Source organism: Plecotus auritus, assembly GCF_963455305.1.
Source record: "Plecotus auritus genome assembly, chromosome: 6".
NCBI lineage: Eukaryota > Metazoa > Chordata > Mammalia > Chiroptera > Vespertilionidae > Plecotus > Plecotus auritus.
The window spans coordinates 17,778,844-17,801,085 of NC_137773.1; the positions used below are offsets into that span (position 1 = coordinate 17,778,844).

Sequence of the window (22,242 nt, forward strand, 5' to 3'; positions counted from 1 at the left end):
TGTTTTCCATCCTTGGACAGATACCTAGGACTGGAATTGCTGGATACTATCATAGACAATTGTATAACTTTCTAAGAAACTGCCAGAAAAGCCATTGGAGCCATGATACCTTTTTCAAAGCCATTGGAACATTTTACATTTCAACCAGTACTGTATCTTCTTAATTTTTGATAGTTGGTGTCCTTTTAATTTTAGCCATTCTGATGGGTATGCGGAGGTATCTCATTGTGCTTTTAATTTGCATTTCCCTGACAACAAATTTTTTTAAACACCATATTGGTCATTCTATACCTTGTTTTATGAAGTGCCTCTTCTTGTACATGTTAGCTATATGTGTCATAAATATTTTCTCCCAGGCTGTAGGCTGTCTGTTTTCTTAGTGGTGTTTTTTGATGACTAGATGCTTTTAGTTTTCATGAAGTTCAATTTATTTCTTTTCCTCTGTGGTTTGTGCTTTATGTGTCCTTTAGAAGTAAACCTGCACACACTTAAGTGTATCAATCATTAATATTCTTAGAGCTTCCTGGTTCGTAGACATGAGGTGTTTTTTCCCAACACCCTTCTTTACCAGAGTATGGGAATAGGTTTAACAGTGGTTTTCAAATGTTAGCAAGGCATGTGAATTATCTGGAGAGCTGGTTTAAAAGCATATCCCCGCACCGCCCTCCCTGCAAGAGGTCCTGGTTGCCTAGGTCTGAGGAAGGGCCTGAGAACCTGCATGCCTCATGTGCTTAGGTGATGCTGATGCTGATGCTACAGTTTTATAGGCCACACTTTGACCAGCATTGGCTTAGCAACATTAAATGGCTTTTCTGTTCAGGAAGAAGCTTCCTTGTCTTTTCTAAACTCCGTAAACTAATGCATACTGTCTTCACTTGAAAAGATATCTGATAAATCTGCTGGTGGCACTGGAGCATGGGAGCCAGGGAGCATCCTGGCAGATGGATGGACCAGCACTGCCTCGTGTCCTGCTTCCTTCCTGGAAATTGGGTTGTGGTCTGTGAGCAGGGACATACACATATCTCTACACACTAAAACTAAATTTAGCCCTGTGATGAACTTGCCCTGTGTCCTCTGTCAACAATCAGGAGGAGCTTTACTTTTCCCTCAAGGGTTGATAGGTCTCTAAACCAAGAACATTTTATGGCCAAGCCCTTGAAAACTTTCTCTGCTGAACTTACATTGTAATTAGTTGGCATCTAGGTGGAGATTCCTGACAGCACACCGGCACGTTGAATTAAAGTTTGACTAAAGATCAACACTCTTAAAGCAAAGAACTCAGTCCTCAAAATCACAGCCCAAACCCCTAAGCTGCTCCAGGTTTTTCAGACAAGCAGAGAAGAGCTTTTGAGCTTTCCTTTCCAACAGATCAAGGATGTGGGCAGAGAAACGCATGGCAACAGCACATGTATTATGTACAATGTTTATACTTGTGCAAGGTTGCAAAAAGGTGCCCTGTATGTTTTCTCCTTGTTGATTGCTAAATGACATATTTAGCCATTGAAAGCATGTTCATGGGAAATGAATTCATAAGTGGTATTTATACTTAAACTGCTTTATAGATACCATATGGTTCAAAGAGGGAAAATAATGTACCTTTAGAAAACAAAATCCTCTGAAAACAGGGAGAGGAGTCTGTTTCAAATACTCCTCTCACATTTTCACCAGTCTCTTAGCCCTCTTTCAGAGGTACTGTGATCCATGCGAATATCAGAGCTCAATAATTTCTGCATGGGCTTTGAAGGATCTTGCAAAAATTTGATAGAACGTATATATGCTTTACCCTCCAAGGAAGGTCTATTCGTGATCAGCTGAAAGTATATACCCCACTTATTTCAGCAGAGAGTGATTCAGATATAACATGAAATCAGGCTTGTAGCTAGAGCTAATTTGATTTTCATCAGCTCTTGATGTCTACCTTGTTTAAATAATGACACATGGGAAGCCTATGTGCCATGAGAAGGAAGCCAACTCAACAACTTAGCTACTTTGTTCTCCCAGTTCCCAGAAGCCTTTGAGTTATGAAGGCTTTTTCTTTATCTTTATCTTTTTTTTTGAAGGAAATTTAAATGAGGTATCAATGGAATTGTCAGGCACATTATACAGTTTCTTTTGGATATACCATGTGGTCCCAGGCTGTTAAATCACATTGTCCCAGTGCTTTTAACCAGCAATACACATCCTCCTATATGGTAGAGCAGAGAGACTTAATTTCTAACAAGCCTGGGCATGAGTCTGCCCTGTCCCTTCCTTGCTACTCAGCCTTAGAAAGCTTTTTTTGTGAGAATACATTCATTAAATCTAGGACAGTGAAACAAAGGAAGGGCTTAGGGTAGAAAAAGTAACAGGCGAGAGCCTAGGCGGGCTACTTTGCTTCTCTAAAAACGTTATAGGAAGGATTTGAGCCAAAGTGGAGCTGCTGTTGACTCACTGAAAAGTCAGAGAAAATGGGGCCTTGGAGACAGGATCAAGGGATTACCCGGGATGAGCTGCCACTGCCCATTGCTTCCCTGGTTTCAAGTCTTATGGGGACCCTTGGGGTTTAGGAAAGAAAGTAAAGATGCATGCCTTTGAAGGAAGAAAAGCTTGGACATGCTCCAGAGAGAGCCCGCCAGAATGCCATTCTTAATTATCTTTCCTTTGGATTCCAAAACAGAAATCCCTAATCCAGATGGTTATCAGATATACTTGTTATTTATTTCCAAAGCTTATAGCACAACTAGAGGCCCAGTGCATGAGATTCGTGCACTGTGGGGGGATGGGTGTCCCTCAGCCCAGCCTGCACCCCAAGCTGGCAGTTGGACATCCTTAGCGCTGCCCCTGAGGCGGGAGAGGCTCCCACCACCTCCGCTGCGCTCGCCATGAGCCCGGCTTCTGGCTGAGCAGCGCTCCCCCATGGGAGCACACTGACCACCAGGGGCAGCTCCTGCGTTGATCGCCTGCCCTCTGGTGGTCAGTGCGTGTCATAGCGACCAGTCGTTCCACCGTTGGGTTGATTTGCATATTAGCCTTTTATTATATAGGATGTGTCTCACAATAAGCACAACATTAGTGGTATGTTATGTAAGATGCTCCCCCGTTCCTCCTACTAATTACTCCAGAGAGTAATTAGAAACCACTCAAATTATGTGTGTGTGTGTGTGTATGTGTGTGTGTGTGTGTGTGTGTATATATATATATATATACATATGTATTTATATGTACATATATATGTATATATATATATACAAAATAATAAAAGCATAATATGCTAAGTAGACCAGACAGTCAAACGACCTCCCAGACATCATTCTGGACATCCTTCCAGATGAAAACGCTGCAGTGGGGGCCGAGGCAGAGGTGGTTAGGGGTGATCAGGCAGGCATGCAGAGTGGTTAGGGGCAATCAGGCAGGCAGGCAAGCAATTAGGGACGATCAGGCAGACAGGCGAGTGGTTAGGGGTGATTAGGCAGGCATGCAGAGTGGTTAGGGGCATCAGGAAGACAGACGAGTGGTTGGGGTAATCAGGCAGGCAGGCAGAGTGGTTAGAGGTGATCAGGCAGGCAGGTAGGCAAGCGGTTAGGAGCCAGCGGTCCTGGATTGCGAGAGGGATATCCAACTGCCAGTTTAGGCCCAATCCCTGGCAGTCAGACATCCCCTGAGGGGTCGTGAACTGCGAGAGGGTGCAGGCCAGGCTGAGTGACCAACCCACCCCCGTGCACAAATTTCATGCACCGGCCTCGTGTGTGTGTGTGTGTGTGTGTGTGTGTGTGTGTGTGTGTGTAAAAATTATACATATGCATGCATATCTGTGCGGGTATGTGTGCATGCACGCGCACACACGCATGCACACACACACACACACAACTTATCATTGTAACCAGAAAAAAAGAAAAAATGGGACCGCTTGACTCCAACTTCCAGATGGCCAGCATGAGTATGTATCCAAAAGAAATATAAAGACAGTTCCCCAGAAGACCTTGAGATATAATACAAAGCTTTGCCAGTTTTCTGTGGACATTAAAAATAGAAATAAACTGTGTATTACACAGCACCATTACTCATCTCTCTAACTGAAGTCTTATCACCTGGTCACCAACCTCAATTTCTCTTTCCATCAGAGGTCCCTACATACGCACACATGCCACCCCCTTGCTCTTTCTTACTGGCCTCTGGTCACCTCTTTATTACTGAGACAATGCAGCCTTCAGTTTCTCCCACTGTACTTTATCCCACCATATCCCACAAGCTGGTAGCAAAATAATAAAATGCCATTGCTTAAAAGAAGAAAAAAGAGAATGGGAAGGAGAAAAGGTGGTGACAATGATAAGCGTCTTTAAATGTATTTACCTTAAAAATAAGATATCAAAATCACAAGTTCATACCTTCCCAATCCTAATCTTCTTGAATCTTGAGCACAGAATTCAGAGCAACATTGGGGTTGAGATAATCTCCGCAGGCCACCACCAGAGAGAGAGTTTTCTTAACCTCCACACAAGGTCCAGTACAGCTTTCTCCAAGTGCCAGAGGATGGAGGCTTCTGCCACAGCTATAAAAATCACAGGAAAAAGAAGACATTAATAAAGAAAAACAGAAACTAAAAAATAACTGTTATATTAAATTCAAGGCCATTTGGTTTGAAGAGACTAAACAAAAGATACATTCAATTCTGACTGGCATAAAAATGCATAATACCTGAATAGATTCAGTCTTGTCGAGAATCAAGGAATCACACTAAATCATAAAAAGCCATAGTATATCAAGAATGGAAGGTTTTTTGCCCAGCCAGTGTTGCTAAGTGGTTGAGCATCAACCGATGAACCAGGAGGTAAAGGTTAGATTCCTGGTTAAAGCACATGCCCAGGTTACAGGCTCATCTCCAGTAGGGAGTGTGCAGGAGGCAGCCAATCAATGATTCTCTCTCATCATTGATGTTTCTATTTCCCTCTCCTTTTCACTTCCTCTCTGAAATAAAAATACATCTTTTTTTAAAAAAAGAATTGAAGGTATTTCAAGGACACAACTAGCCAAATTTGCTCATTTAACTTTAGGGGAAACTGAAGATCAGAGAGGAAAAGCCATTTCCCCATGATGATTTATTACCTGTGGCCTATTTCAAGCAACTCTTTTGTAAACACAAACAAGGTGCTCAACACTGGGGTCTATGCTAAATGAGACAAGAGGACAGTGCATCATCTTGAAACACTTCCTTCACTTGGCTTCTAAGACACCAAACTTGCCTCCCATCACTGGCCACTCTGTCTTGGCCACCTCTATTAGGCTTCCTGGCTTATTTTTTCTCAGTCAGTTGCAATTCTGTTCACCCTGGCGGTAAGCTCAAACCCTTCCAGTCAACCTTGACTCCTCTCCCTCTTACACACCACACATCCTCCATGATGTCAGCAAATACTGGTGGCACTACCTTCTGAATAAATCCAGCAGCTGATCACTCTTACCCCCTCCGTTACTGCTACCCTAGTCCTAGGCTTCATTATAGATCTGCAGGGCTATAGAGCAGGCATGCTCAAGCCATGGCCAGTACACTCAATTAGACCCTTGAGTAGGAGAGTGACACTCCCGTGATCAAAGCCTTCAGAATCAAAGTCATCACAATGACCCCAAAGACTCTGGTAAAACAGCTTTGTTACCATTGTCTTTGTCTCCCACTGCTCTCCCCTCACTTATTCCTCTTCAGCCACGCTGGCCTAGCCGTTCCTCAAAGGCCTCTAACTCTACTTGAGGCTGAGGCACTCACAGTTCTCTGAAATGTTCTTTTACTCTCACTATTTCATATCTTTGTCCCAATGCGACCTATTCAGTGAGATGGGCTCCCTTATTCTGAGCAGCCCAACATTGGTTAGGAAACAGGTTGCAATGGACCCTAGCTAGTTTAGCGCAATGGATAGAGTGATGGCCTGTGGACCAAAGGGTCCCAGATTTGATTCTGGTCAAGGGCATGTACCTTGGTTGCAGGTTCCTCCCTGGCCTGGTCCCTGGTTAGGGCACGTGCAGGAGGCAAGCAATTGATGTGTTTCTCTCACATTGATGTTTCTCTCTGTCTTTCCCTTTCTCTTCCACACTGTCTAAAAGATCAATGAAAAAATATTCTTGGGTAAGGATTAACAACAACAACAATAAAACAACAGGGTGCAATGATTAAGAAGGAGGTTTTGGAATAATCATAGTATTCTCATCCTGGTTCCACCACTACGAAACCCTGACCAAGGCACTCTACCTCTCTAAGTATCCTCTTTCTCTATAAAAAATGAGATGATAGAAATAGCTACCATTTTAGGATGTTTCTGAAAATTAAGTGAGGCAACATAGTTAAATCACTCCTTACTATGCATGCTGTAAGTACTCAACACATATTTGCTGCTCTTAATTTTCTTTTTATTGTTGCAGGCTGATATTTTGCATAGCATTCCATAACTTATCCACCTGCATCTCACTCCCCGCCAGAGTATGAATCTTTTCTCTCTTGCATCATATGGAATGGCTCTTGTGGACCTTGGTGACTTTGGGTAACTTTGTCAGAAGCACCCTCAGACTCAGACAAAGTATCATTACCCCAAGTGCCCCCACATTCTGGAGGCAGATGGCAGAACTTTGTACCATGAGAAACTAAGGTTGTCTGGTTTATTCCTTGCCCTCTTGCTGTGGTACCCAGCAATTTGAGTATGATCTTGGCCCTCATATTATAGCAGGACAATAATTGTCAAGTCACAGTCTACAATTATTCCTGCATTCCAAAGCCAAGAAACTCAACTCTGAAAGCAAACAATGCTGTAATTCAGCACAATGATATATGGAGTTATTAAATAAATTGTGCTGCTTTGAGAATTCAAGTCCCCATTCTATCCAAATGCTTCTTTCTTTTTTTCTAACTAATATTAAGAAACTATTTCTGTTCGGTAGTAGCAACAGAAAAATATGTCACCTACCTTTCAGGTTTAGTTAGAGTACAATCTAATAAAAAGTTAAGATGCATCAGGGAAAACTTACTTGCAATCCATTCTATGCCACTATAGGACTTGTTCAGAATGCATTTACAAACAAATGTTTATCGAGTACATGCTATTTGCCATGCACTTTGTTAAGGATTGGGATATGGTAGGGAATATTAAGGACTTCATTTGTACCCACATGAACCTTTCATTCGAGCATGTCTTTCATTGTCTTTTACAATTTCCTAAACATCTGCCCAGACATGGGAAGACGTGACAAACTCCTACAAAGTTGCTGATTCACACAACTAGTGATACAGGGTGTGCCGATATAAATAGCCTAATTTTATCTTCATAAAGAGAGACAATTCTGTAATTCTTGGTTTTCTCAGGAGACATGCTCATTTTCTTACTTTGCTCCCCACACAGCTCTTCTGGATTGATCCTGGTTTGTTTACCTCCTTCAGCAAAGAAACAAAAATATCTACCAAACCCACAAAAACACTACCCATTAACAAGGTGCCACTTGGACAGTAGGGTACGGAGAGCACTGAGGTCAGAAGACACAGCTTCACAAATCAACTTTAAAAAAATATTTGGAAACTGTAATGGGATTAATGCAGTTATATGACAAACTGAGAAAGTATATAGGAGAAATATTGTCAAAGGAAATAATGTCAAGAAAGAACAACATCCACCTTAAATCACAGTGTCTGCCTGAGTAGAGTGCTAATCACGCAGGTGGGTGGCATCCTTGCCCGTCAGCCAGCCTGAATGCATCAGGAAATAATGTCATTTTTCAAGAGGTATCAATTAGTGGCTGCTCTGATGGCAGTGTGAACCTCACCACTCTAATGACTGGCTGCACTGAAAATGATTCTTGTGAGTATACAGCTCATAGGCACTGATCCACAAATGCACCCAGATACACATCCAAGAGAGACAGGCATCCAGAGAGGGTAGGGCATGGGAGATAGCAGAGCGATATAAAGGAATTAAGAACTTTGAAATGCACCTTGATTACTATTTTTGAAAGTCCAGAGTGAACTATGAATTTAATCTAACTACTGGGAAGGTGAGAAACATTGTCATAAAGACTAACATTTCAAGGAGAACTGTGATTGTAGGTATACCACATATACCCGGTATATAAGGTTGTGTCTCACATAACTCCACTCAGTATCCACACAGCCAGTGATGCATTACAATAGGTACATCACACCCATCTGAATATGAGGACATTGAAGTTTGGAGATATTAAGCAATTTGCTTGAAATCACAAAACCTGAACGTGACAGTTCAAACTCAGAACCAACCATGGAACTTATTGGTGCTGAAAACCACAATGGATTCTTCCCTGGGTTCTCTTTCTGATTAAATCTAGTTCTGATGCTTACAAATGCCGTAGTCTGAACTCCAAGGATGGAGTTTCAGTCCTCCAAGAATGGAACTGTCAAAACTGGCCCAGCTCAGTCTCAGCCAAGGAGAATAAAAGTACCCACATAGAAGAGGACATATTACTTCCAAAGCCTTAGAGGAGGTCACACTAATCATTGGAACAGTGGCTTCCTGAGCAGCAGAGATAGTGGCCAAGGAACCACTGGTGTGTGTTGGGTCTTGGTTTGTAAAATATTAAATATATTTCCTCCAAGTTGACATTACAAAATGTAAAATACTGAGGAGAAACAAAGTTCTCATCTGTAACTGGAATCATGACCCTCTGGCACAGTATTAAAAAACTTGCCAAGCCCAACTGGCATGGCTCAATGGTTGAGCATCCACCAATGAACCAAGAGGTCACAGCTGGATTCCCATTCAGGGCACATGCTGAGGTTGCAGGCTCGATCCTCAGTGTGGGACATGCAGGAGGTAGCCAATCAATGATTATCTTTCATCATTGATGTTTTTATCTCTCTCCCTCTCCCCTCCTCCCTGAAATCAATAAAAATATATTTTAAAATAACTTGCCTATTTATTCCTAGTCTGGACACCAAACAACTGAACTGCTAAGGATTAGCAAAAAAAAAAAAAAAAAAAGAAAAAGAAAAAAGAAAAAAAAGAAAGAAAAATCTGTGCCCCTGGATTTTAAGGATTATAGAAAACATATAGTGAACTTTATTTTTTATGTGATTTCAGAGTGAGGAAGGGAGAGAAAAACATCAATTTACTGTTCCACTTATTTATAAATAATTTTTTTTTGTTGATTCTTGTATGTGCTCTGACCAGAGATCGAACCTGCAACATTAGCGTATTGGGAGGATGCTCCGACCAACTGAGCTACCCTGCCAGGGCACATCTGGTGACCTTTAGACACCAGATCTCAAAGCATTAGTACCTTATTTCCTTCATGGGTTAGCCTTTAAAATTGAAGTGAAATCAAAGGGACTCTAGAAGAAAAGTCACTGAACATTATAATGGATTTTGGAGAATTTCCTAGCATCTGGGTTAATTGTGGATCTGTATTCTTCTTTGTTAGTTAATGAAATGTTTACTTTAAATTTCATAAAGTGGGTCAGACACTGACAATGTGTAGGTAGTAATAGCAGTGGCTTACAAGATGTGCTTTTAAAATTTAGTCTAGATGGCCACCCTTACCTGTCTCTATATGCACTTACCAACAATCCCTCCGAGTCCGGAATTTGCTATTTTAGATATCTAAAAATGCAGACTCACTCTTTGCTTTAATAAAGTGGTCTTTTTTGCTATAAAAGTGGTACCTGTTCCCAGCCTAACAGCATGCATATATGTGAGTTCCTTAAATACAACACTATATGCATGATTCAGAAATTTAGTCGTAACTCCTCATAGACTCCCATACATGCATGTGAACCAACACACAATATAGATATCAAAAAGTTACAGTGGAACCAGGTTACTCCATATGGCCTCAAATGGCGACAGGGGGTGTTCTGTGTTGCCTCTAACACAGTCAATAGCTGAGTTCACCACATCCTCCTTATCTGTTATCCTAGGGACAGACTGGGAACACACATTAGACGAACCAGTAAGTAAATTACCATGGGCTATTTTAAGTGGCAGTTTTCCATATATTTCCTGATACCAATGGAATAAAAGGATTAGAAAGCATCACCTCACTCCAAGAACATCAGCCCCTAATTTCCTATTGTTAGTCACACATGTAATTTAGATCCACAATATTATACAATACCATGAACACAAAGGAAGAATGCTCAGCAAAAACCTGTTATTCTAGGAGACTGCCAAAAAGGGCATTATTTTAAAGCCTTGGTAGAATAAACTCTGTGGATAATACTATGTCTGATTCCTGGCTCAGCTACCCACTTATCTCTACCATTGTTATTTAACCTCTTAGTGCTTCATCTGCAGTATAGAAATCATAATAATACCTACCTCAAAGAGTTCTATGTTTGAATTAATACAATTGTACGTATATTATCAATTCATTGTGCTATGAGTTTTCTTACCTATCAAACTGGCATAATAACACCTCAACTGTCTCTTACAGACACAGGAGGGTATAAAATAGTAATATTGACTGATATACAAAGCTACACAACTTTCTTGATGACTCTGTGGTGGCAAACAGGAAAGGCTGGCCTACCTAAGGACCATTTCCCCTGCCATGCTGATGTGCTGGGTAAATCCATATGAGGGTAAGTGGGATTGATTATCATTGTTATTGGTAGTTGATATAAAAAATTTGAGAAGCTATTATTTATGGAACTTGTATGTGCCAGTAGTGTGCTAAGTTTGTATTTGCTCATGAAAAGCTCCCAATACACTAATGGAGGAGTGTTATTAGGGTTCCCATTTTGCATATGGGAAAGGTGAAGGCTTAGAGTGTTGAAGTAACTTGGGCAACATCACAGAATGTTGAGGGAACCCAGGAAACTCTGAGTCCACCATCACAGCTTCCAAAGACTGTTATACTCTTTTCTGATGAGAGGGAAGAGGGGTTGGGATCTGGGTGAATTAGGTGAAGGGATTAAGCAAAACAAACAAACAAAAGCCCTCATAGACACAGACAACAGTATGGTGATTACCAGACAGAAAGGAGTTTGGGGAGAGGTAAAGAGGAATACATGGTGATGGAAGAAGACTTTGGGTGGTGAACACACAATACAATATATATAGATGATGTATAATAGAACTGTACATTTGAAACCTATATAATTTTATTAATCAACTAGAGGCCTGGTGCACAGATTCGTGCACCAGTGGCATCCCTCTGCCTGGCCTGCAGGGATTGGGCTGAAACCGGCTCTCTGATATCCCCCGAGGGGTCCCAGATTGCTAGAGGGTGATTCTCCAGTGACACCCAGAATCAGGCTCCCTCCTCCCTGGTTCCAGGTGTGTCACCCAAGAACCGCAGCTACCAAGTCACCACAGCTCAGCAGCTCCGGCGTTGAGCATCTGCCCCAGGTGGTCAGTGCACATCACAGCTACCAGTTGGAGTGATTGCCTCCTGGTGGTCACTGCGCATCATAGCTACTGGTTGGATGGTCAAATGGTTGGATGGTTACTTAGGCTTTTATATATATAGATGTCACCCAATAAATGCAATAAAATATTTTAAAAAGAACTCATTTTTGAGATAAAAATTATAAATATGTTTTACCAGTTCATTATTTATCTTTTTATACTGCTAATGTAATTTTGTAAGAGGTATTCTTTTGATTTCAAAAGAGTAAAGAGCTAATATTCCTAATATATAAAGCTCTTCTAAAAACAGAAACAAAACACACAAATAATTGTCTAGAAAAATCAGCAACGGATATTAACAGGAAGCTCAAAGAAAAAGAAATGCAAATAGCCTATGAACTCTACAACACACATAATAAGAAAACTGAAAATTATGGGTGGGAAAATTAGAGCATCAATGACAGTAATAATAGAAAAGGATCAAAACACTACAGATGTATTTGAATTATGAGTTTATAATGATACTAAGAAGGGGAAAAAAAACATTGGTCACCTTTAGAAGATGATAGAAAACCAAATTATTATTTTGAAAATGGAAAATAAAAGAAAAATCACACATCTGCCCTGCTTTTCCTTGTGATGTAATCAAATACTGATGAAAGACAGTTTCCATTTGTGGGAGTTTATCACCAAAAATAAAAACAAATTAACAAAATTTGAATATCAACATTTTGTGATCCATAATGAGATAGCAGATCCAGGTTAAAAATATCAATGGCTCTAAAACCATGTAAGAAAGATTTCACATGTCTCCTGAGGGAAGCAGATAGCTTCACCTATGAACTAGTCTAGCCAAAAGCATGCAACAATAATTCAATCTGCTAACTTACAGGAAATGAGAGTGACTGGGGAATTTGCTTTACACATCTCAGGGATGCAATCAATAACATCCAGACTGTGGAATTGTCTACAGGACAAACAACCCTATTGTCTTCAACAAGAAGATTATAAGGAAAATAATGCAGAGCGATGGGAAACCTATGAATTAAGAGAGTCTCAGGAGACATGAAAGTCAATTTTAAAGGATGGAATTTATTTGGATCTTGACTTACAAACAAGATGGAAAAACTCTAACTAGTAATTTGAAAAGTGACTAGAGATTTGATAAAGATAATTACTAAATAATTAGAGATGAATACTGAAATAATTAAGAAAGACATGGTGTTATGGGTGGAAACTAGCACTAGTGGGGCTGGGTGATGTGTAAAATAGGTCTGCCAATACACTGATAACTCTTAACAGCTGGCTATTGGGTATATAAGATTCCATTACCCTATTCCTTCTACTTTAATGTTTTTAAACTTCTCCACAATAAAATAAATGGAACTATTTGCCAGATACAAGTACATATAGCATCTGTATGATAAAGCTAGTTTACGAAAATGATAATAGTTTTCTCTAGGTGGCAGGGTTATGTATGATTTTGACCTCTTTGATTTTCAATTTTTTTATGAGTGTATGACATATTTACAAACAAATGAAAAATTTTTTCAAAACAATTTTCTCCATATGAAGCTATAACCATCAATATTTCATTGTTTAAATAATTAAAAAGCAAAAACTGTAAAATCTTGGGATTTGCTAACACTGGATGGGAGGTACACAGCTATTCAATATACCACTTTCCTTCATGTTTATTATGTAACAATATACATTAAAACATTATAAAAATTGAAAATAAAATGGCTGTCCTATTATCTTTGTTCAGTCAAATTGAACACTTTTTCTCCAAAATAACCTCTACAGGTATAGTGTGTCACACAATATAAAATATCTGTATTTTAATCATAAATGTAAGAGAAACTTTTGCAACAATTTCCAATGAATTGCATAAGAGATCGAGAAACCTGCCCTATGCCCACAGGATAGAAGTCAATCTAAACATTTTAATATGTTTTTTTTAAAGGAATGAAATTATGACTTGTAATTCATTACACTGAGTGGATTTTAATCCAATATTGTTAGACTAGAGGCCTGGTGCACAAAATTCATGCACGGGGGGCGGGGGTGTGTCCCTCAGCCCAGACTGCACCCTCTCCAATCTGGGATCCCTCAAGGGATGTCTGACTGTCCATTTAGGCCCAATCCCGGTGGGATCAGGCTTAAACGGGCAGTTGGACATCCCTCTCACAATCCAGGACTGCTGGCTCCCAACTGCTCACCTGCCTGCCTGCCTGATTGCCCCTAACTGCTTCTGCCTGCCAGCCTGATCACCCCCTAACCACTCCCCTGCCAGCCTGATCGATGCCTAAAATGCTCCCCTGCTGGCCCAATTGCCCCTAACTGCCTTCCCCTGCAGGCCTAGTCCCTCCCAACTGCCCTCCCCTGCTGGCCTGATCACCCACACTGTCCTCCCCTGCCGGCCATCTTGTGGTGGCCACCTTGTGTCCACATGGGGGTGGCCATCTTTGACCATATTGGGGCGGCCATCTTGTGTGTTGGAGTGACGGTCAATTTGCATATTACTCTTTTATTATATAGGATAATTATTAAAAAGTCTTAATGACCTCGCTAAAAATATTTCAAAGGAAAGAACTGGATGAGGCCACAGAGATCAGCCAGTTGAATCCTCTTACTTTTGCAGATGAGAGGACCATGCCTTCTCTAAAAGCACAGAAGTGGCTGTGGGCAAATGGATGCTAAGATCAGGTCTCTAATGCTCAGTTCCCATCATTCGTGACCCACCCACACCATATTGCATCTTACTGCTGCTATGATCTTGGCAAAACTACAATCCTGTATTATATCTATTAGCAGAAAACTGTTAAGAATATGTAAGTCATAGGATGAGTTGTGGTTTGGAGAAGCATGAGTTTACTTTTACATAGACTTATGGGTATATAAGACCATTTTACTTATAGGTATATAAGATTCCATTACCCTGTTCCTTCTACTTTAATATGTTTTTAAACTTTTCCATAATAAAATAAAAGGAACTATTTGCCAGATACAAGCACATATAGCATCTGTTATAGCAGTCTTAGGTTGACAGCAAAACTGAGCAAAAAGTAGGAAAGTTCCCATATACTCTCTGCCCCTACACATGCAGCCAACCCACCATCAGCATCCTGCACCAGACTGGTACATCTGGTATAATCATAATCACCTGAAGTCCACAGATCACCCTAGGATTCACTGTTGGTGTGCATTCCATGGGTTTAACAAATGTGTCCACTATAATAGCATCACACAGAATAGTTCCACTGCCCTAGAAATATCATGTGTACCATCTATTCATTGCTCCCTCTTCCTCTCCCTGGCAACCATTAATCTTTTTACTTTTTCCATATTTTTTCTTTTCCAGAATTTTATACAGTTGGGATCATGTAATATGTAGCCTTTCAGATTGGCTTTTCTTTCACTCAGCAATATGCGTTTAAGTTTCCAGCATGTGTTCTCATGACTTCATAGCTCACTTCTTTTCAGCACTGTGTAATATCCCATTGTCTGAATGTACCACAATCTATTGACCTGTTCACCTACTGAAGGGCATATTGGTTGCTTCCAGGTTTGGGCAATTATAAATGAATCTCCTGTAAACGTTTGTGTGCAGGTTTTTGTGTGGAAGTTTTCAACTCCTCTGAGTTGATTGCTGGATTTGTAAAGTACGTGTGAGTTTAGTTTTGTAAGAAACTGCCAAACTGTCTTCAAAGTTGCTATATAGAGGGGTTTAATTTTAAAAATATACACATAACTTGTTTGTTGATTTACTGATGGTAGCCATTCTGGCAGGTGCATGCAACAGACTGAGGATTCTTAGAGGTAAGGGGGCTAGATTAACCAAAGAACTTATATGCATATATGAATAACCCGTGGACACAGACAATAGTGGGGTGAAGGTCTAGAGAGGGTATGGGAGTGAGAAGGAGGGGGTCAATGGAGAAAAAAAGAGACATCCATAATACTTTCAACAATAAAAATAAATTCAAAAATAAATATATACACATAACCAATGTTATTCTACAACTATCTTAGGACGGCAACATATTGACATGCCATTATGGATTGATCACAAAAACCATTCAGCTATAAATTCTGCAAGGGCAGGGAACTTTTCAGTAGTTCACTGTATTACCAGTAGGATTCCTAGAACCTAGAACAGTGCTGGTACATAAATTACCATCAAATGTTTGTTAAATAGATAAATCAAAAGGAAAAAAATATTTCCTTCAGTTTTGTAGCAGATAGCTGTTTGGTAAGACTCATCATAGGGGCCTTGTAGTGTAAAAAGTATTTTTAAACAATAGAGTATCCCTCATTTAGACCATGTCATCACCCCATAAGAGGTCTGAAGGACTGGGAAATGTAAAAGTAGACTCCAGCCTCTTCTCTTACTCCAGGACATGTGCTCATGGCTTGGAATGGGGGACAGAATCCTCTTTACCATTTAAATAGTTCTCTCTTTATTTGCCATGCATGTACAGTTGAATTTACATAAATTAAATGCACATAAACAGAGACTCTATTATAATTGGGAAACCATTACATTGGAAATAAGCTTTCATTGAAATCACATTAGAAACCAGAAAGATTAAATTAGAAACATATTTAGCCCCATCAAGAGGTATATTAAAGAGTTTATAAAACAACACGGACACATACTATAGGCCTGCAAAGTGCCCAGCTAGGAAAAGGAATAGACCCAACACCTTGACAAGGACAGGAAAGCTGTCCTTTAACTTCAAAGCAATGACTATAGAGTCATTCAAATGTTTGAACCAAGTATCTTCTCTGCAAACTTAAGCCTACTCATCTGGCCTCAGTTTCTCATGTTTAGAAAAGAAGCATTATATCCATGGTTGTTGAAAGGAAAGACTACTGGAATATAGGAAGGTCTTAACAGGGGTGGGCAAACTTTTTGACTCGAGGGCCACAATGGGTTCTTAAACTGGACTGGGGGCTGGAACAAAAGCATGGATGGAGTGTTTGTGTGAACTAATATAAATTCAAAGTAAAGGAGCGGAGGGGAGAGCAAGAGAACCGGATAGAACAGCCGGATCCGGCCCGCGGGCCGTAGTTTGCCCACGGCTGGCTAGCACCATGGTCTAGCACCCTGGTTTTAAATTTTCAAAACATATAAATAAATACAAACAAAACCATAAGAATAATCCCTTAAGTCTAAGTATAAAGTCCTGGGAAACACAGGTTTGCTTATCCTAAGCCTTCCAAAACCATCTGCTTCCTGCACAGCATAAGCTCAGTTCCTATTTAATATTGATTAAGAATCCACAGAGCCCTATGAATTACATAAATGTGCCTTAGATGGCTGGCTATTATCTTTCCCTCACCCTTCCTACCAGACAAATGTGAAGCTAAATTAGTCACTTATCATAAAGTTCTCTGAAAACATTAAAGTTGAAAGAAAGGCCAGATAATTGTTCTTAGCCATCTGGCACCAAGTGATGCTCATGAACTTATGTGAACCATTTGGTATAACTCCAAAAATGTCCATCTTAATTTGACATCTCACTTACTGAAAGTTCTGAGTTGAGAAATTTCTAAGAGGAGAAAATGGTTTATTAAAATGGAAAACAAATGGGTAAATCCTTGGACTTGTTCACAATCACATAGGAAAGATTAAAGAAAAATTCCACCTCTAGCATCCAGTTTTCACTTATGAAGTGTTAAGGTGAAACGACACACTTTACCTGTCCAACACAGGTGCACGCGCACAGCTATACACACATCCTATATAATAAAAGGGTAATGTGCAAATCGACCCATGGTGGAACACCGGGTCGCTATGATGCACACTGACCACCAGGGGGCAGATGCTCAACACAGGGGGTGCCCCCTGGTGGTCCATGCACTCCCACAGTGGGAGCGCGGCTCAGCCACAAGCCAGGCTGAGGGCTGGCCAGTGCAGCTGTGGTGGCAGGAGCCTCTCCAGCCTCCCCGACAGTGCTAAGGATGTCCACTGATGGTTTAGGCCTGCTCCTTTCGAGGAGCTCCCAGACTGCTAAAGGGCGCAGGCCGAACTGAGGGACCCCCCCTCCCGCACCCTCCCCCTCAGTTCATGAATGCCGTGCTCCAGGCCTCTAGTAATATATATTGTAAAGGATAAATTAGGGTTGATTTTTTCCCTAAGTCCTTTCACGTAAATGGCAACCTATCATCCTATACTAAGAAGCAAGCGCACCTGCCACCAAGTAGCTTATCTGCAATGCCTCTGACATGAAGGAGAGCTCTCCATCCACTCTAGGCCACTCTCCTCTCCAAGACAGAGCCATGACAAGCAGATCTCCACCTGCTGGATCATCATCAGAGCCTTCCAACTGGTCTATAATCAACTCATCGTTGGCTAAGCCCAATCCATTTTCTACACTGGAATGAACTTCTACAAACAAACCATTTCCAATCCTCCCCCTAAACTTTTCAAAGGTTTCACACTGCCGTTAGAATAAAATCCCAAAATCTTACCATGGTTTAGAAGATCTTCAGAGACCTGGCCCCTACTTCACAGTCTCATCTTGCATCACACACCTCCACCTACTCCAGGTGCACCTGCCAATCTGGCCACCTTTCTATTATGGTGGAGCACTACACCACTCCTTCTGGCCCCAGGGCCTTAAGCATATTGGAAATAGAAAGTATGATTATTAGGCCACATGCCCTCAAAAAGAAAGATGAAACAGACTTGATGATGATTGTGCATGACATGGAATATTTTTTCTCATTCACGAGAAGGTTGGGTTCATTGGGCCAGATATGTTCAGGTGGTATTAAAAGTCATTTTCTTCCTTCCTTTAATAGTAGAAATATCTCCTATTTGCTGGAACCATATTTTTAGTAAGTTTTTCTCATGTAAATGCTCTCTGTCATTATTCCCTCCCCCCTCCCCACTGAAATTTCAGATGCTTCCTAACGTATTTATCCTCACAGTATCTGTAGGCTGGCAACTTGGATGCTACATTCACTTCTCAAGAGCCTTGGAATCCACTGAGCCACTCTCCTGGGGCAGTTATAACATTACTTATATTTCAATGATTTGGTGACAAGCTCCAGCTTCCGAAAATTACTGGATATTACTCTAAAAATAAAACATTACAGACAATTACCCCTTAGAATGGAACAAATCATTATATTAATTTGAAAAGTTATCTTGGATATGAAGGAGAGAGTACTTATTTGAAGAACAAGATTGCCAATGTACATGAAAAAGCTCATTTCTGAGAGGAAATAGGAGAACAAGAAAGTGCTTCATGTTTTTTTGGAATTCATTATGCTAATGCTAATAACCAACCCAATGCTGTACTGTCTCCTTAGAAAGAATTACACGAATGTGCTGGGAGGCAAGGAAGGAAAAGACGTTATAGGTGAGTAAAAAATATTTTCTTCTTCATTTTCTTTTTAGTATATGATATTGGGGGATTATTTCAGTAGGAACTTAACACAAATATGTTAAAGTAGAAATATGGCTATTATAATTGCAAGGGAAGAAATATAATAAAGCCTTAATGAAGTCAGTGAACAGAAAAAAATAATCAGTAATAGTAATTATAAAATCTAAGTCCCAATTATATGTATTGACTCATTGTGGCCTCCTAACTAACTTATTAAGAAGGTTTTATAAAAATCTCCACTTCATAGGTGGGGGAAATAAGCTACCAACCCAAAGAAGCAGTGCTGGGATTTGAATCCACATAGTCTGGCTCCAGATTCCATACTCATAAACATGGCACTGCACTGCTTCTCATATCTTCATGTCACACACAAAGGGATATGTTAAATATCACAATTTGCCATTGATCCTCAAAACATATGTGAGTCGGTACCTCCTGATAATGCAAGTACAGAAACTCACAATGTTGTTTCAATGAAGAAAACTAAGTCTTTGACATCTGACATGCCCCAAATGATCTTCTGATTCCTAATCTCTAGGTGTTCTCAAAAGCCTTGCTTCCTTACATTTTGGGGGACACCCTGGCAAATATATAGGGTGTCCCCCAAAATGTATACAAGCTTTGAATGATTATAAAGTTAGTGTTTATTAACATACAGTTCATTTTCAAAATTTAAAAGAATCTACAGAAATGGATAATTTTTTTTGTCAACACCTATTTTCAAACTGATGACCATTCTGGTCCAGGCACTGCTGATAATGCAAAGTAATAGAAAACATCAAGAATCGTTTCCTTCAGTACTTGTATACCCTCAAATTGTCAACTGTTGCTGGTTTTGTACTGTAAACTTTATCTTTAATGTATCCCCATAAAAAAAGTCTAGTGGATAAATTTTCTTTGTGCAAAGCTTAGTCTGGCTTCACCCATTGTTTCACATCATTTAAACCTGAAAAGGAGTGAAAATTAAGTGAGTGATCAACTGTTCAAGTCTGTATACATTTTATTGGGACACAAGGTAATAATTATAAAGGCAATGCTTGTACTTCAGCTTGTTTTCAAACCTCCAGTAACATTTTAGGATGAATTTCCTTTGTTCATCACTTAGTCTGGCTGAAAAGGAGAAGACATAAATTAGTTATCAGTTGTTCAAGTACGTATTCATGTTTTGGGGACACCCTGTAAATGGAGTGATTTTGAAAGACTTGTCACTTTGTTAACACTGAGCAATAAATGGTTTAGCAGAGTAGGTACAAGGCCTTGTGGGATAACCAAGAGATAATCTTCCTTTACCCTGGACATCATAGAGAGAGGAGTTTTCATGAGATCTGAGCCTGAGGAGTATTTATCAAAAGAAGAGGGAAAGAGATGTGAAGACTTTTCTAGGCAGAAGAAACTATATGCAAAAGAGCCTTGGAGATAAAATCTATGCTTTCAAGGAACTTCATGGACAGATCAGTGGACAAGAAAGAGAAGCAGTTGCATCCATCACCAAAAAGAGATTTATGTGATACATGTGCCCATTCTAATGCGATCCAGAATTTTCCTTTTAGTAGTGTGCTTCAACATGGCAAGCCGTTAAATATAGATCATTAGGCAGTGCATCTTTAATTACAAACCAGTGTTTCTTGGAGATTAGAAATGTCTGCAATTCAATTATCCCCCACATATCAGGTCCCATTTTCTACTCATTCTGCTTGGATCAATGTAGTCACAAAATGTATTGTCATAGATTAAAATCTGTTTGATAGTACTCCATGGAGCAGATTTCAAAGGGGGGAAATACACCTGCTTCACACCTCAGGGAGAGTATAACCTACTTACTGCTGTATTCCTTTCTACATGCATGTGGATCCTAGAGCACAGCCGTGACCTTCCTCCAGCCCCTTTCTCCATTACTACTCTCATACAATCTCAATTTTCACACAGCTAGCCTTTTGAATCAAGTCATGCAAACTGGCTAACCTTTCATTGAAATGATCTCAACTCTGGATTTACATATAAGCAGATCATCTTTAGAGATTTGGATCACTGAACATTGCTACCCATACATAACATTCTGACCAAATCCAAGGTGATTCTATGCAAGGAGAAAGAAAAACAAAAACAAAACAAACAACAACAACAACAAAAAAAAACAGTGTTTAAGCTCTCAATTTAAGGTAGAAGACCCAGAAAAACAATTTAAAATATATAAGTAATGCTTGGAATAATTTATTTGATTGCACGTCCTGCAAGTATTTTCCTTCATGTTTTTGTAATGAACCTGATCATGAAAAAACAAATTTAAGTCTCTTTTCTGCCTCATTATGAGCTGAGCTCATTTGGTGTGGAAAACCTACAGTTTAATTGCTTGATTTAAATTTGGCTAGTAGAATGCATACTGAAACATTACTCTTTTAATTATGTTAATTTATAACTGAAAAGCTAAATGTACAAAGGCAACAACATTAATTATTTACTTGCCCATTAAAGTTGCATATATATTATGAAGCTAATTGGTTTCATAAGTCTGCCAAAAAATTAAAAACAAGTTTGTTCACTGATATATATAAGAAAGGTACATGTATTCTCAGCAGGTTACTTGTTTTTATTGGATTAACATGAAAATATATGTAAAACACTTTATCTAAACAATACTCCACATATCTTCTTCCTTCCATGGATAAAACACATTTTAAAGAGAAAAGGAAGGAGTAGAGGCAACTGACATTTATTCAATGTTTATTCTCAATCATATTTTCCATGCAATATCACATTTAATCCCAGCACTGAATAAAATACTAACCAGCATGATCTCCTTCTTGAAGATGAAAAAATGAAGGTTCACAAAGATTTTTAAAAATTTGCCAAGGCCAGAAGCAAAACAATCAATCAAGCCCAGGACAGGCTCTAGAAACAAACCAGTTCTTACCAGTTAGCTATACTATGTTAATACCTGCTATTCACAGCACATACAAATGCTTGCTTACTCAATATGACCCTAAGGACTTTAAGGTAAAAATCAAATTATTTAATGGAAAATTTATTCAGAATCCTATTTGAATATTGGCATAAGAAATTACCAGAGGCCATAATCAAAGGTACAGAAGTTACAGATCACTATGTCTACCCCAGTAAATAGTAAACACTCGTGAACCTTATCTGTAAAGTGGAATTCAGTATCAGACATGTTCCTCTTAGACTGTGACTCAATAAGGGGACTTAGAAATTGAAGATTACAATACCCACATTACTACCCTCTTGGGCATAGCGTGAAAATAAAATGTGAACTTGGATAAGAAAGAGCTATGAAAATTATCAAGCATTATGCAAGTTAGTACAATTAGTATAAGACTGTTTTGCACCTAAATAATTCCCATGAATTCACTCTGAGTTGATGTGGACACTACAGTTTAGCTATATTGTCATATAACCAAAAAGGTTTACAAAATGTCTCTAACATAGGGTAACTTTAGCCATTATCTTGTCCAGAAAAATGTTAATAATATACTTCAACAAGGGACAATTAG

At 39.6% G+C, this 22,242-nt stretch overlaps 1 protein-coding gene across 1 annotated transcript in view; it reads right to left on the reverse strand.

The window, feature by feature from the left end:
• Positions 1-22,242, reverse strand: part of SGCD (sarcoglycan delta) — a gene marked incomplete at its 3' end in the record, with an annotated part of 771,422 nt that overhangs the window by 446,595 nt on the left and 302,585 nt on the right. The window contains exon 2 of the mRNA XM_080672659.1: positions 4,365-4,528. The remainder of the gene's footprint in view (positions 1-4,364; positions 4,529-22,242) is intronic.